Genomic DNA, 6,000 nt, shown 5'->3' on the forward strand with positions numbered 1-6,000 from the left:
TTTGGACTTGCCGCACAACTGCCCCGCTGATGGTAAAAAATGTAAGATTATTTTCCTTTGAAATTTGGTCAAAAACACATTATTTACTTAAATGTAAATGTTAAAGTGAACGACTGGCCTCTTATGCTTAGCCCACGCCTCAGTCATACTCTTTGAAGCCCACACTAACTTTTGTTGTAGCAAAATAGAGTATATTTAAACATTACATTTGTTTATTGTATTGCAGAGTTCTGAAATGCATCACCAACAGGTTATTAAAGTTTATATCAATTCAAACATTAGGAAATATGTTAGACCTGTAAGACTTAAAATGATATTGCTGAACTGAAGTAATATACACGATTTAGAAACCCATTCAGGGAATAAAGGAAAGACAAATTCCAAAATGACACCAAAATGCTAACACTTAAAACTACTCTTCTTGAAATTTGGAATCTCTGTTCAAAGGTAAAGTGCTACAAAAAAGCAATAATATGGGCTAATATTGGAGCATGTTAATGTATTTTATTGTAGTACATGATCCCTATGCTTTATGATAAACGATACTTGGGTGGCATTGGTAATGGAACTCGTAGACTTAAGTGATTCAAAGAAATGCTAATGTACACTACATATGGCTGTGTACTGGTAATTAGTGTCCCATTTTCTTGATGGATATTAAGTACCTCCTGTGAGTGTCAAATCCCTGCTCTTTGAAGGTTACCAGAGAGCTCCCAACCTCATTCTTGCTGCCGTTATTACTGTGCATGTAAAGCAAGACATTTCCTATCCTGCTAATATTTCAGCTGCTTATTTTTCTTTTTTCACCAACTCTTTAATTTAATAACTCTTTAATCTGTAGTCTGCAAACTGTTGAGAATCCCTGGGATATGTGCGTGCTATTTTTGGTCTCGGCTCTTTTCAGTTTGATTTTCCATATTGAAGATTGCATCTGACACACATTCGGCTGAATCTTTCATTAAAAAGCTGCAGCCAGAAAGTGTCTCCCTGAAGCAGGAGTGGGACTTTTAAAAGGCAGCTTGAGGTTCAGATAGAAAGGCGGTTTCAATCTGCCAGACATGACAATCAGAAGGGAAAGGCTTACGAACAAAAGCAGGAGAGGACAAGGTCTCACATCATGGTGGCTGAGTGAAAGGGGCAGGACTGACTTTTAAATTAGATATTCTGGGGGTTACTTCTTGACTGGTGCTGCAGTTTCTCAGATCTTGCTTTTTTTAAAATTTATTGATCTATTGATACTTTTAGTATAGGACTTTCCATTAATGCTATTTTTCAGTTAAGTATTCTACAGAGATGACTGCCGTTTTGGTTGGCACATCCATGGCACGTTTCTCCTAAGAAAAAGCTCAAACTGCAATAACCTCATTTTAAATGCTGTCTTGTCCTTTTTTAAATGAATAGATCAAGCTTTGGCAAGAGCCAAGTTCCCAGACTCTGCACGATAATTTATTATCTACTGAATTTGTCTTGTTCATTTAATTTATTTATAATATCCAGCCTGTGTTCAACTTAACTCTGTGTTGTATTATGCTCAGTACGAAGCAGTATCAATATTTCAGAGAACAGGAGAGCTACATTATTAACTAAGTTATTATGTCATGACCTGCACTCAGTTTTGGAAGAATTATTCAAATCAAACACTATCACATTATAACAATTTGGCCCTTACACCATTATGAGTAATGCATTCAAGATGTTACCTAAAAGTACTGAGTTATTGGCAACAACATGTGCTCAAGTATCAAAGTGAAGGTACAGGTTATGCAGGTTGGAACCTGCATGTGTTATATTGCATTGGATCATGATTGATGAATCCGTTTTTGGGTGGTACCTTGGGTTTAACTTGGTCGATTTAGAATATAATGGTTTAGTTGAAACTTTACTCTGAAATCTAATTTGAACTATAGCTGGGAAAAAAATTCTGTGAAAAGTAATTGAAATACAGTATAGACTTGTGAGAATAACATACATTTGTACATTAGTAGCTTACAGTACATAAGAAAATTATTATTTCTTTACGTCTACCTTCAGATTTGATCCTATTGTATGGTTAAACTCAGCAGACTCTTCCTCAAACATATCCAAAAGTTCTTATTGACCAAGCCTTTTGCTTTCCATTTGGAAATCATTAACCCTGCAAATACTAACCTCGCGAATACTGTAAGAATGATAATGTGCATTAAATCTGTATAGTCATACGTTTGTGGATTATTAAAGGTGCATTGTGTAAAGTCTCAACAGTTGAAAGAAAAAAAAAATTGTTCAGATTGGCCATCTTTTGTGTTTATTGAAACACATTTAAATGTGATTATGATGGCTTTTGACTAAATTAGTAAATGTAATCACTGATTCCAAATGTCAGCATGTAATTATTATTAGTTTTAATTCAGCTCTCTCTAAAGAGCAGTCCAACTTCAGCTATAGTTGTATCAATCATTTGGATTAGACTATACTGATTTAATAAACTGAATCAGTTTGTGTTGCCAAGCACTTTGAATGTGTTTAGATTAATCGCAATGGGATTACTATGCCCTCCTTCAACCACACACAGATTCTCCCCTCGGCCACAGTAATTGAACTGCTTGTTGTTCTTGCTAAAGAGATGCGGTCAACCAAATTTCATCACATTTGAGAGAGGCTAAATGTTGCTGTTATGCTATACAGAACAAGAGTCATAAATTAACAGGCACTGCATCTACAGCTCAATTATCACTGTGGTTAAAATAGCTTTCACAAGGGAGCTGAAAGATGCACATGGGGGGGGGGGGGGGAATAAGTTTAGAAACTTGATTGTTTCAGTGTGATGAGTGTTATCTGGCAGCTTTAAATAAGATTGTCACCTTAATTTAACACTGACATTTTGTTTGGAATATAAATTAACTGGGTGTATTTTAATTAGAGTAACCATCAAGTATCTCTATTCCTGGCAGTGCACCTGCAGAGAGTGATTTGAAACCGTGGCAACCATACAGGTTACCTACATCTGAATAAGGGTCAACAACATGACGTTCAGTCTGGAAAACAAAAGCTGAGTGTCTCTGAATAGGAAAACAGAAAATTTGTAAAAAAGAAGAAAATAGTCACAAAGTAACTTGGAAATTAGAAAACGTGTCATCGAATTATTTCATGTTCTAAAATGAAACGGCAGATACTGCAGCAGTTCAGTACACCTAGCAAGATGAATGGTGGTGCTTCACTACTCTCGTATTTTACTTACAGGTCCCTCATTTAAGTGGGCAGCTGCTCACAGACTCCACACTGAACATGACAAGTTATTCTGATCGTAGGAACAGTGCAGAGAATGAAAGTGACTTTGAGGCCCTTAACCCTCCTGCCAATGCAACACAACGCATGTGTCATTCACATGGGCTGCTCCATAGAAAAAAGAAACGGTAAAGGCTGTGCAGATGAGTTGTCAGTCCTGATACTTCAATTCAGAACACATTTTTTCTTGTAACCCAACACTGCACTGTCGCTATCAGAACTTTAAGGGCAAATGTAGATTTTCAGCTAAAAAGTGACATTAAAATAGGTGTTGAAAAACAAACAGCAAAATTCATTGCAGATTTCTTTCACTTTATTCTTCACCGTTCTTTTATACTGCCCTCAATAGCAACTCCTTTATCAAGGCTATTTCAAATCAGCCAGATTGGTTAATGTTATCTATTAGTTATACGTTTCAGCTGAGAGCATACTAAATTCTCACCATACAGGTAATTCACAGCATTTACTATCTTAACAGTTTTTAGCTTGAATAATGACAGCTACGGTTAACTGTTCATCAATTATTCATTATTAAATGTCTGAAAATTTACCAAAAGGTTTTAAAATGTCATATAGTAAAAATAAAAAAAGAAGGCCTGATGGCATTTTCAAATTTCTAGATTCATCCTAGCCTGCCGTCCAAATCTTGAAGATATTTGCTTAACTGTCATAAATTCAATCTTTTTTTTAGAAAAACTGGAACCACAAAATGATAATGAATATTGTTGTAAAAAATATAAATTTCCTTCCCAACGACGGCATTTAATCAACACATGATTGCTGTTCTACTAATGACAGTAAAAAATAAATATACCCTTAGCCACAGAAGCTACTGTGATAATATCAATAACCCAACAATGATTAATCGTATGTCCAGAAACCTGATTGCAATTAAACCCTTATGTGCACAGTGAAATCTTACTATGATAGGATTACTTGTTCAAGTCTTTTTAATTGAGCTTTTAAATGGACAAACAAAAATACACTCTGAAGCTGGTCTCTTGTGCAAGACACTACTGACCACTACTGGTCAAAAGCATGAATTATACTTGAAAGCAGTGTGTTACTATAAGGACATGGAGAGCTTGAAAACACCATAAGCAGACATGCAGGCAAACATCCGTTGGGCAGGTTAGTCAGCTGCAGGCTGCTGGGGCCCTCAGTGTACACATCCATATGTCTCTGTCACTAAAGCATCTGTGGATGCTTTTGGGTCCATGCTTAGTCCCCCCATTGGACAGATATACAGAGTATGAGAGTTAAGGAGCACTGCAAGAATTTATTTTGTTTTCAGTTGGACATTTACCATTAGGAATGTCATAATTGTGATGGATTATGCCATTATCTCTCTTAAAAAACACATTTTAAGTGGACCTAAACCGAGGCATTCACAAATGTAGACATCAAAAAGCTGCCTGCTCACAGTGGTGACAGCCAAAATCCTACTGGACAGTGACCCTAAAAACAAACAGAATATACTATACTTGAAGAAAAATATTCACTTTTCATTCGATTATTTTTGGCAGCACTCCTGACAAACCACAGATAGAGACTCTGATCTTGCCTTGTTCCAGCATCAGTCAAAAAAGAATAATATCTTGTCTTTATGTCTTTATTGATTGCTGCTCAAAAGAGGGCTAAAGCTGACAACGTTAACCCATTCTTTCTTTTTTACAGTGCATCTCTGCAACACTTAATGGAAACATTCTTTATTCTGATAATTGAGAGGCTGCCAACATGCCTAAAGATCCACATGAGGAACTCGATAAAAGAGGAATCTGATTAATCATTAATATAACAAGGGATACAACCGTTTTTTGCAGAACATTATCCAGTTTTCTTCTGTGCAGCTAGTCCCTGCTGTATTGAACATTTAGAAACATTATTGTTCCCTTGCTGCCCTTTGGTAACACAGCCAGCTTATCTCAGTTGACAGGCCTCAAAAACTAATAGATGTGTTGCATAAGAGATTATCTTAACGGTTCTTATCTTTCCTCTGCTCTGGCTTGTAGGTAATTTTATTATAGAGAAAAACAGAGAAACAATCTCTGCTGCTGCCTTATGAAGCAAATGCCATTATGCTGTGTGTGTCGCTGTGGAAACAGGCTTATCAAGGCTCAGGCTGAAGAAGGTATAGGCCGACATGTCGTGGCGTTGTCAGCACTTCTGTAACTTTAGGTGAGGGTCGGAGGGGGCTGTGTAGGTAATGTGACCTTGTTTTGCCATGCAGCAGTCACAGCACAGTCCTGCACACCATCCCATCCCCGACAGTAATTGTAAGAATCTGACGGACGCTGCACCTTCAAAATGGCGGTCATTGGCGGTAACAATTCCTCCAAGCAGCCCAATGTGGAGTTTTAAATGTGAAACCCTTAATTTCTCCACTTTACTGACACGGCTGTACAATTGATGAAAGCTCTTGATAATTGGATTTATAATTTACGACTCACAGCTTCAGTTGTGGAGGCCATCAAGTCTCTTAAAGCTTCCATTGCAGTCATGTATTTGTTACAGGAGGTTGGGTTTCTTCAGCTTTCAACACTGGAGCTCCCATGTATACCTTCTTGCACATGTGCAGTAAAGTATGAAGGTGGCAGGTGTGGCCAGCTGGGAGAGAGGAGGTCAGAGAGCATCACTCAGGTGCTTGGCTCCAAATCTGATCATCATTCCCTTCTGTAAAAAGCTGTTGTTTTTTTATAGTCAGCCTTCCAAACATTGGGCTTGAAACCTTTAAAG

The sequence above is a fragment of the Eleginops maclovinus genome, chromosome 18 (genome assembly GCF_036324505.1).
Source record: "Eleginops maclovinus isolate JMC-PN-2008 ecotype Puerto Natales chromosome 18, JC_Emac_rtc_rv5, whole genome shotgun sequence".
NCBI lineage: Eukaryota > Metazoa > Chordata > Actinopteri > Perciformes > Eleginopidae > Eleginops > Eleginops maclovinus.